An 11,146-nucleotide genomic window follows, 5' to 3' on the forward strand; every position below is an offset into this window, starting at 1 on the left:
GAGAAGTCCAACTGCTTTTATTGCTGCAGTGGATTTGAAATAAGACCTACAATATGTTTCTTAATGAAACAAAATAAAATCTATAAATTATTTCCCCCCTGAGCAGGGGAAAAAGAGAGGCAACCCCCGGGAAAACAACAACAACAGAAACCTAGCAAATGCGTCATTTCTTCAAAATGGTGAAAATACCAAAAGCTGCTAGCTTACTCATCCTTGATTGCCCCAGATGGCTGAGTTCCCATTAAGTCAGCAGAGAATGAGATGCAGACCCTGAGCCTTTACGTGTCACTTTGACAAGACATAATGTCCGCTCTTGTTTGTGTATGCCTCTCCCTTCTACCTCAAGCCTGTTTCTCTACCGGTGGTCTGCCCGGGTGCAACACAGATGTTTCTCTCTCCCCGCCGCATGCTTTATTTTTCAAGTAGCTTCAGCAAGCATATGTTTCCATGTGAGCCTGTTCTCTTTCCTCTCCCAACACCTTCTTGTGCTACATAAACAATCTTCATCTGCCCCCTCAGATCTGGGGCGCACGAGACTTTCACAGATGTCAATTTCTTTTTCCGTCTGCTTGCCTCTGGTGAACACGGCCTTTAGATGATGTCTCCCTTCTCTGTTCCAAATGACTCGGAATGCAGATTTTCTCCCTCCTTTCAACTCAGTTTCCTTCTGTGACCCCAGCATGTTTTCATCCCCTTTCTTCTAAGTCTCTCTTTGTACTAGCTCTCCAGATGGGATCAAGGATGAGCTCTCTCTGCTCCTAATGTTATTCTCCCTACAACTGTTTGGTTTGCAGGAACAGGAAGAGGTGAACTTCACACGTTGAATATTTTACATGCATGGCCACCTCTACTTTTCTGATTTGTTTCTTTGACCTGGGCTTTCTTTTCACGTTGTACTTCTGTATAGTTGGTTGATTCCACATTTATTTTCCCTAGTTCATTACAAAGAAGGACAGCACAGAAGTATGCCACCTGATATTAAATACAACATCAAAGTAACAGCTACTTTAATACTCATTTTTGTCTTTTAAAAGAACAACTTCAGCTTCTCCTTATCTATTCAGCTACCTTTGTTGAGCATATTCTATGTACCACAAATTCCCCTGAGTGGTAGGACAATAAACAAAATGGGAAGAGGCCTCCCTTCTCATGAGATTTTTTTTTAAGTACTATTCTAGTGCAAGAGATAGATAATCAGGAACCTTCATGCAAAGATCAGGATGAGAATTCCAGAGGGAATATTTTGATGGATGGATTGAGGAATGGAACGGGAGAGAAGGCACTGAGCCCAGGGAAGGGATATCACAGTATTGAAAAAAGTCTGCAACTTTTAGAGCTTCCAATGACAGGGAGAGAGTTTTCTCTTTTATTCTAGTGATCTAAGGAACCACAGGAACACACATACCTGACGTAACACTGCATTATAACATAAGGTAATTTCAAATGTGAATTATTATAAATAAACATACCCCCAAATCATGTAAACTTCACCACTTCTAAGTTCAGTTTCACTCTTCACTGTACAGTTGACACCTTTTATCAATTCACTCACTTCTTTTATCCACTATTTTGTACTTCTAGTTTATTTTTTGTTTTATTTAGTTAATCTATTTGATTTGTGCATATATACCACATAAGTGACTTGACAGGGCGTCTTCCTGATATATTTCACTAAGCATTATACCCCCTTCAGGGATGACCGTATTGTTGCAAATAGGATTTTATATTTTTTAATAGCAGTGTTTCAGTGTTAGGTACAATGCGTCATTTTTATCCAGTCATCTGGTGATGGACATGTAACCTGTTTTCCAACTTTTGGCTATTTTAAACAATGTAGTGAACATAATGGTATGAATATCTCTCTGAATTAGTGTTTTTGTCTTTTTAAAAAATTTTAGGTATCTTTATTTATTGAAAGAAAGATACTTGCAGCCCTGCTTCACCACTTGTGAAGCTTTCCCTCCTGCAGGTGGAGACTTAAACCCAGGTCCTTACACACTGTAACATGTACGCTCAACCAGGTGTATCAACACCCATCCAGAATTAGTGTTTTTGTAGTCTGAAGGTAAATACTAAGAAGAGGGAATAACGAGGATATATATGTAACCTTTCTGTGCAATTCCCAGTGATAGCCATGTCAATGTACAATCTCACTAACAGCACAAAAACTATTTCTTCGGATACTTGCTATTTGATTTTGGGGTTACTGCCATTCTTACAGGTGGAAAATGATACTGAGTAGTGTTTCCCTAATAAGAGGTGGTAGGTCTCTTTGAATGTGTTTTTGACGGCCTCTCTGGTGTCAACAGGGGTCACAAGGGAAGTGAAGTCAGGGTCAAGCGTGGGACCTTTTTCTACTTTCTAATGAAAAACCCAACAACTATTTCTTTAATCATTCATATTTGTCAAATAAATGGGAAATAGTTTACTTTCTAAACATTGCCTGGTTTCAGTAGATCTTTTTCCTTGGTATATATATATATTTTTAACTGTAAAACACAGATTTGTTTTCAAAGAATGTAGTCACCTTTGAGTTTGACTTTCTAAATGGATTTTCCTGTTTGACTTTTTTTGCAAACATATTTTCAGAATATGAATGACATCTGTTCTAACAGGAGAAAGCAGGGAATTAGTTTGATAACAGAAACTCAGACTAGGGGAAAAGGTGATGGCGCATCTGGTTGAGCACATGTATTACAGTGTGCAAGGACCCGGGTTCAAGCCTCCAGTCCCCACCTGCAGGGGAGAAAACTTCACAAGCGGTGAAGCAGTGCTGCAAAAAAAAAAAAGAAAGAAATAAACTCAGACTGTTGACAAGTCAATTATTTCAAAGTAAATCTGTTTAACAAACATTTATTAATAATCTCTTCTGCACCAAAACTCAGAAATTACTGCCCTGGTGGAGGTTTCAAGGTGGTGACAACTGCTAAAGAGAAAATTAGAGCAGGAAGAGTCCTGAACCCAAATAACCTAGGCACTGCGGAGGTGGGGTAAAGTTGCGATTTCAGTTAATCTGGTCAGTCCAGGTCTCAGAGGAAATATCACTTCAGGAAGACCTGCAGGTGGTGGAGCTTCTGACCACAGGGGCCGGTACAAAAATGTTGAACATTCAAATCTGTTCCAGAAAGGAGGGAGCAGCGAAACTGTAGGCTGGACGAGCCCTTTATGTCACTGTACCCTGAGTAAGGTAGATGTCACAGCAGTTTCCTGCAGATGAGCAACCTGACTTCCCTTTTAGTAGCATCATTTTGTCAATTCTGTGGAGAACAGAAAGCAGAGGAGAAAGGGTCGGAGCAGGGAGAATACATGAAAAATTAAAATCTTCCCGATAGAAAATGTGAGTGAAAGTGATTATAATTTTCCATATGTGGATATAAGAAAAGGGAGGAGTAAGTCTGGTGACAAATTTAGCATCTCTAAATTATTAGTATTAGTAGAGGTTAAGGGAAGGGTATTAGACACCCAAATGAAGGTCAAGCAAGCAAAATGGACTGAGGAGCTATTACTGCACACATAAGAGCTGTGAGACTAGATGAATACCACCAAAGAGAGTGAGCATAGTTGGAAAATAAAACACGCATAGTGATTTGGGAGATATGAAAGAATTAACAAAATGTAAAGCTATTTCTAAATAGGTTGACAATACTCAAATCGTGGCACTATGAATATCCTCTAATTTCTGAGATAAGTAGGTGATGATAAGATAAAGAATATTTTCATCATCTCATAAAAATAATCAGTGGGCCTTTCTGATCAATTCCCTAGCCCAGCAACATCTTCTGACTTCTATCATTATAGTTTCCTGCCCTCTAGTTTCACAGTTATGACTGTGTTTCTCAGTGTATGTCCACAACACACATGGTCATACTGCACATACTTTATATTTCTGTATTGTTCAGTACTCCCTTGTGTGAATATTTATACCATGATATCTTTTGTAGAATGAAATTTGGACTATTTCCAGCTTTACATTATTGTAAAGCCACTACCTACATCATGAGATGAGTATAAATATCTAGGAGTACGAAGGAGTAGGAGACAAAAATGTTGATGTAATCCAGCTTGTACTTTTAAATTTTACTCAGTCCATGAGAGCTATCAGGGATAAAGCTCAGGGCTTCTTGTTGCTTGGGCACTTTGCTGGCCTCACTATCATCTGATTTTAAAAGAAATAGCCGGAAAAGATAACATTTAGAGGAAATCTGAAATGGAATCACTGGAGGCTGATGGCAACAAATTGAAGAAATAGAATATATTACAGAATCATCAGAAACACCATTAAAATAGCAGTAAATTATTACCCTAATTTTGAATAATCCAAACTTAATGATCAAAAGACTGAAGCCATCTGGTTGAGCACACGCTATAATGCACAAGGACCTGGGTTCAAGCCTTGGTCCCCACCTGCAAGTGTCTCCCCCTTCCCTCTCAATTTCTGGCTTTGTCTCTATCCAATAAATAAATAAATATAAAAAAGAAACTTGATTTACTAGATGAGATTATCACAGATAGATATAAGTAAGAGTACAAATAACCTTCCGAATTAGTGTTTTGGTTGGTGTTATTCAGATGCATGTCTAGAAGTGGAACTGCAGGAGTGTATGATATATATATATATATATATATATATATATATATATATATATATATATATATATATTTTATTTTTAAGAATCTCCATACCATTTTCCAGAGGGACAGTATCAGTTTGCATTCATTGTAGCTACTGTACTACCTCTGGGTCACAGTGTGTTGAGTCTTATACAGATATATAGGTGTGAAGATACACAAAAATTTATTTCACACGCAATATACAAGCCACCTATAAGCAAAAGGAAAAAAATGCATGCTTTTAAAAAGATTTCCACAATTTTTTAATATTAATGGAACAGAATAGAGTCTAAAGTCATGTCACCCACATATGGACAACCCATTCATATGAAACGGTTAAGGAAAGTCCACATAAAGGGTATTGGGAAAGTATCAGTTAACTGTTAATAGAACGAGTGAGACTCAACAACTATTGTCTACCACTCAAGAGACTGATATGTGGCAAAAGGGTTGAATATGAGACCTGAAATCATAAAATACATTAAAGAAAACACAGGCAATATTTTTAGTGACACCAATATTAGAAATAATCTGGAGGGGGGGGAAGTAGGGCACCAGGTTAAGCACACGTAGTACGAAGCACAAGAACATGCACAAAGATCCCAGTTTGAGTCCCTGAATCCCCATCTACAAGGGGCGGGGTTGCTTCACAAGCAGTAAAGCAGGTGTCTCTCCCTCTCTATCTCAGTCCTGTCCAGTAAAAAAAAGGGCCTCTAGGAGCAGTGGGTTTCTAGTGTCAGCAGTCAGCCCCAGCGATAACCCTGGAAGCAAAGAAGAAAGAAATAGTTGTTGGGAATAAAATTTAAATAGTTTGTGTGATTTCACCATTCCTAGGCAGATTTTTATTCTTTTCATTTCAAATAGAGGGAGAAAGAAAGATATAATACCGGAGTTCTCCCCAGTGTACTGTGCACAGAAACTGCTGGATGAGCTATTTCCCAGGCCCTAAATAACTTCTTTTTAAAGGCATTCTACTGAAAGGGAGAAAGTATCTTTCAAATCATATCCAAGAAGGGCTTAACACTAAACCACCTGATTAAAAAGTGGGCAGAGGCCCTGAATAGCCACTTCTCCAAATAAGACATATGTATAGGCACTTGTGTTTATTATCTCATTACTTGGGCAGAATGCCAATCAAAATGAATAGCTACTACCTCACACCTATAAAAATGACCATTATTCAAAAGCTGACAAATGTTGGAGTAAGGTGTGGTGAGAACAGCATCCTTCTTACTACGGCGTGGGATGTAAATTGGTACACGCATTCTGGTCAGCAGTATGGACATATCTAAAAAGAGTTAAATGTTCTGTGTGATCCAGTGATGCCACTTCCAGGTATTCTCCCACCCACCTAAGCACAAATTCAAAGTTATGTTTATTATAACACCCAAGATAGAGAAAAGCCGGCTGGATAGATAGCATAATGGTTATTATACAAGACTTTCATGATGGAGGCTCTGAGGTCTCAGGTTCAATTCCTAGCACCCTTAAGCAATCCGTGTTCTGATGTCTCTCGTTAAAAATGCAAATAAATGGAAGTCAAGGGCAGTAGCACAGTGGGTTAAGTGCAGGTGGCACAAAGTTCAAGGACTGGTGTAAGGATCCTGGTTCAAGCCCCCAGTTCCCCACCTGCAGGGGAGTCGCTTCACAAGGGGTGAAACAGGTCTGCAGGTGTCTTATCTTTCTCTTATCCAACAACAGTAATAACTATAACAACAAAACAACAAGGACAACAAAAGGGAATAAATAAATAAAATGCAAATAAATATGAGCTCAGATCTATAGGGATGCAGAGGTCATATAGGCTCCTAAGATGAACATGGGCCCCCGATCAGATCATATCGATGAGGTTTACAGTCAATAATAATATTTATACACCTTTCCCATATTTGGGAGCTACTCTCTTCCTTGATCCAGCTTTCTAGCCCTTTTTGTCCAGCTATGACATCATCTCCCCAGATAATAACTTGGATCTACCTGCATATCAGATGTCAGGCTCAGGAAAAAAAAAAAAAAAACTAGTTATAGTCATGAGCTCTTTGGAATATAACTAAAATAGGCCTACTAACTATCTACAAAACAGAGACCCTCAAATCTTCATTTGAATTATCCCAGCCTTTAGGTTCATGATTAGTCAACAATTTGTTTGGCTCTATAGTAACTCTTTATTCAGCAACCAGGTTCCAGATGCTAGCATGATGCCAGCCAGACTTCCCTGGGCAGATGATCCCACCAATGTGTCCTGGAGCCCCACTTCCCAGAACCCCACCCCACTAGAGAAAGAAAGACAGGCTGGAAGTATGGATCGACCTGTCAACGCCCATGTTCAGCGGGGAAACAATTACAGAAGCCAGACCTTCTACCTTCTCCACCCCATAATGACCCTGGGTCCATACTCCCAGAGGGATTAAGAATAGGAAAGCTATCAAGGGAGGGGATGGGATATGGAGTTCTGGTGGTGGGAATTGTATGGAGTAGTACCACTTTTATCCTATGGTTTTTTCAGTGTTTTCTATTTATAAATAAAATTAAAAAAATGCAAATAAAATTTAAAGAGCATGGAAAGAACGTCAGGTATGTGTTATCAATGAAATACTGGACAAAGATGTAGTAGAGATACAAACAGAATACTATTTAACTATGCAAATATGCAGTCCTACACCATCTGCAACAGCTATAAAGGAGCTTGAGAGTGGAATAAGTCAGTGAAAGACCAACACCATATAAATTCACTCACAGACTAATAGATAAACCAAGTAAGCAATTTTTAGATAACTAGAAGGAGGGTGTGGGAGGCCTAGTCAGACAAAAGGGGTCAACTGTATGATCTGGGAGGTGAACTTAATGTAGTACATTCAGTTGACCTAGAATAATGAATCTTCGAAACCTGAGTATTATAAACAATCTCTAAAATCAAGTCCAAATGTGAAGACTGGCAGTTTAAAAGACCTTCTAGATGGTAGTTAGTAGAAACTGCAGCTTGACAAATGCGGCTGGGACAGTAATGAAAAGATTGCTACTTAACTGAGCATTTTATTCATATTAATTTTACAGACTTTTGGCTCCAGTGGCTATTGGAATAAATGTACTTGCACTTTTGGGCTTAGGTAGGAAGTAGTATCCCCAATGAGAGCAACCCCATGCTTCCTATAACCATTCAACCTTCTTTTCTTTTTCCAGATCTCGCCATTTGGAATCAAAAGTGTGGAAGACCTGAAGGCTGACTGACAAACAGAGCCAGCACTACGATCCTCCTCACCCCTGGGATGAGAACACAGAACAGTCTCTTGCTGAAAAAGACAGAAATTGCAGCTACTGTGGGAAATGGGACACAGTGGGCCAGAAGCCAGCCTTTCCTGGAAACAGGCAGGTGGCCTCCGACAGGATGAGGAAGTATCTTCAGATATATTCATCTAAACACCAATGCCTCTGTGCACTTTTAAATTTTTATCAACCACCATATTAAGCCTGAACTTTTGTACAAAACAGAGAGCCTGTCCTGTTTGGTTTAAATTTTCTAATTAATGTTGCATTTCTAGCTAGCAAGAGTTGTAGAAGTGTCTTCATATCAATGGTTCTTAACCTGAGATGGGATTTGACCTCATACCTCACTTATCTTTCATGTTTTGACAGTTTGGGGGTGGGTGCTATTAGAATCTAGTGGACAGATGTTACAGATGCTGTTAAAGTCTTGTGATGCCCAGGGAGGCTTCCCTTCCCAAAAGAACTGGGAAAGGTGACTGATTTAGTGATTGCACTGAAAAGGCAAGGAACATGAAGAAACAGAGGAGTATGTTCCAAACAAGTGAATAAGGTAGAACCACAGAAAAAGGCTTTACTGTAATGGCGATGCATGATTTATCTGTTAAAGAGTGAAATGATAGAAGAGCAACGCATGCACCAAAGGACAATTTCAACAGATCCATAAATAAGAAAGTAGTGGACACAACTCGGGGCTGGAAATTACAACAACAGATCTGAAACACTTGGAGGTAAGATGGCAGGGAAGGAAGATCCTGACCTCAGCCCCTCACATGAACACACCAGATGTGAATGTTCTGCACACTACTTGCAAAAAAAAAAAAAATTCCTTTCTGAAGAAGAGATTAGCTCAACAGTTCTCTGAGACATAAGACCAACATGTCTCCTGAGACAGCCAGGAGGGCTATCGCAAGCTTTGAACTTCCCCTCAAAGGAAAGTGGCTTTTTATCATGCAATGGACACCCCAACCCCTAGGCCCTAGCACAGAAATACAAGTCCCTATAACATTTAGACTTGAAAACCAATGGCACACATCTCTCCAAGGGGACCCAGTGGCTGTGGGGAACTGAGAAGCTCAATTCTATTTTATTGCAACCAGACTTATCACTGGTTTTGGTGCCTGCAAGAAAAAAAAAATCACTGCTCCCTGCACCATTTTTTTTTTTGTTTGTTTCATAGGACAGAGAATTTGAGAGAGGAGGAGGAGGAGATGGAAAGAGACACCTGAAATACTTGCTTTAACCCTACAGGTGGGGAGTGGGGCTTGAACCTGGATCTTTTTGTGCATGGTAACATGTGCATTTAACCAGGTATGCCATTTTCTTTCTGCCTCTCCACAAGAAACTTTTTTTTCTTGGGAGTGAAGGCAGTAGATGGAACAATAGACAAATGTAAAAGGAGGTTCATTTTTCTGTTCGTAATGGTCACTACTATTGAGTGAGAGGTTAGTGGGTGCTCTCCAAAGATGGAAGTGCTGACAGGTGCCATATTTCTCTGCTGACTATAGTCTGGGATGTGTTCGGCCCCCTGTATTCTGTTCCATCCACCTGTTTCCATCAGTGCTGCTTGGGCAGGTAGTCCACACTGAGGCTGCCTCTTGGTTGTGTGGCCCTTGTAGACAGTAGTGGTTACATTTCTGGTTCCCTTGACAATGTGACAACTAGAAAAACAAGGCTTGACAGGCTCCCACTTCCCAGAGTGCTGCACAGTCAGCTAACAGAGACACATCAGCTTTACTGTGAGGAAAAAAAAATTTTTTTAACTGTCCTAGAGCTTCATCCAAAGTTAAAGATTTCAGGATTTTGGAAATTATAGTGGTTTCAGGAAACCTAGACAGACAAAGATTTGTTTCCAGGTGGACCTTAACAACATGCACTGGTATCTCCAGAAGCAGCTTACATTCTACTCTGGGACTCCAGTATTTAGAAATTTTCCCCATGAGATACTTGCAAGTTTCCTGGAGGAGAGCAGGACTTATGGTTGTAACCCCACAGGATTGTATATATTCACATACTTTATTAAAGACTGTTTTTAACATCACCATAATGACAATTGAGAATGGTTTTCCCCAAGAGGATCAAGTTCCTTTCTTCCTCTCTCCTCCTCCCTTGGCCTTTAGTGATGCTTTGCATTGACAGTCAACAGACTGCTAAGTCATATCTAGGAGCCCAGAGAGATGGGATATTAGGGTGCAATGGGCATACCCAGAATCCTTCTGCTTCTAGCAGGTTCACAGAGTGACTCAGTCCACCTCTGACCCCTTCCCCCCTCAACAGACTACCAGCTGTTGCTAAGCTAAGTATCCACAGATGGCTGCTGCAACCAAAAAGAAATAAAGCCACAGCACCACCTTCTGGACATGTGAAGGATGAGCAGCCCAGCTCCAAATTACCCATCCAGAATTAAAAAAAAAAACAAAAAAAACAACATTTTAAACATCAACATAGAGGTCAGTAGTGATACCCCTGGTAGAGTGCACGCATTATAGCACACAAGAACCTGGTCCTCACCTGCAGGGGGAAGCTTCAAGAGTGACGAAACAGCGTTGCAGGTGTCTTTCTCTCTCTAGTTCCCTTCCTAATTTCTCTCTGCCTCTATCCAAATTAAATATAAAATATATAAACATTTAAAACAGAAAAATCAACAAGAATATGTGGCAAAATAAAACCACAAAAAGATACAATATCATGAGAACACCCTATAGTCCAAAGTTCGAGACATGTATGTTATAGTTCCATATCAAACCAAGTTTATCCATGATAGATATTTTGAATTCTCTAAAAGTTATAAGAGAAGTCAAATATAAAAAATAAGTTCAAAGTAGAATACACATGTAGGATATAACTAATTTAACAGATGAAATCAAGAGCTCTTTAGAAAACTAGAGGGGCCCGGGGCAGTAGTACACTGGGTTAAGCGCAGATAGTATGAAGTGCAAAGAACCCAGTTCGAGCACCCAGCTCCCCACCTACAGAGGGGTCACTTCACAAATGATGAAGCAGGTCTGCTGGTGTCTCTCTCCCTCCATTCTCAATTTCTCTCTGTCCCATAAAAAAAAAAAATGGCCACAGGAGCAGTGGATTCATAGTTCAGGCACCCAGCCCCAGCAATAATCCTGGAAGGTCATATATAAAAATTACAAACTACAAGAGGTATTCAAATTCACTAGGATAGCAATATAAAGATAATGGGTTAGACAGAGAACAGAAAGCTTAAAGAAAATAAGCAGTGTGTCCGGGAGGTGGTGCAGTGGATGGGGCTTTGGAACTCTCA

The sequence above is a fragment of the Erinaceus europaeus genome, chromosome 9 (genome assembly GCF_950295315.1).
Source record: "Erinaceus europaeus chromosome 9, mEriEur2.1, whole genome shotgun sequence".
NCBI classification, from domain to species: Eukaryota; Metazoa; Chordata; class Mammalia; order Eulipotyphla; family Erinaceidae; genus Erinaceus; species Erinaceus europaeus.